The following is a 591-nucleotide window of genomic DNA, read 5'->3' on the forward strand; positions in this document are numbered from 1 at the left end:
TTTAAATAAAAAATGGAAAACTAACTTTTTTGCTGAGAGATAAACATACTGTATGTATGTGTGTGAGGAAATATCACGTGTTAAAAAATAAATGACTGCGCATGTAAACAGTAGTCTCTAGTTTTATTTGAGCTCCATTAGATTAGGCATTACATCTAGGAACATTTTCTTGCCGTTTACTGTCACTGTCATTTTTCTGGTGGAAGGATGGAATTTAATGATTTCACTTCAAAAAAAGTTGTATATTAATCCATATATTTTCACTTTCAGCTTTAATATTGTTGTGTGGTAATCGTTTTATAAACACAATAAGGTACTCAAAGTGTGCTGTGTTTTAAATACAGTCAAGGATGAAGGGGTTGCAGGCACTCTGCTTCGCATCATGCCTAACAGCGACCTTCAGTCGTGACTGTATTCACAACAAAGAATGGCCTCTTGTACCTTTTTGCTTACTTATACTGTGGGTTGAGTTCGAGCAAGCTTTTATGGATGTTTAACTTTGGCCCACATTCTTCAAAGCTCAGTCCATCGTCAGTCATGGGGTATAAGGAAGCGGTCCCTCGTCTCTCTGTTTCTATATATCTTTATATG

Source organism: Gobio gobio, assembly GCF_949357685.1.
Source record: "Gobio gobio genome assembly, chromosome: 19".
NCBI lineage: Eukaryota > Metazoa > Chordata > Actinopteri > Cypriniformes > Gobionidae > Gobio > Gobio gobio.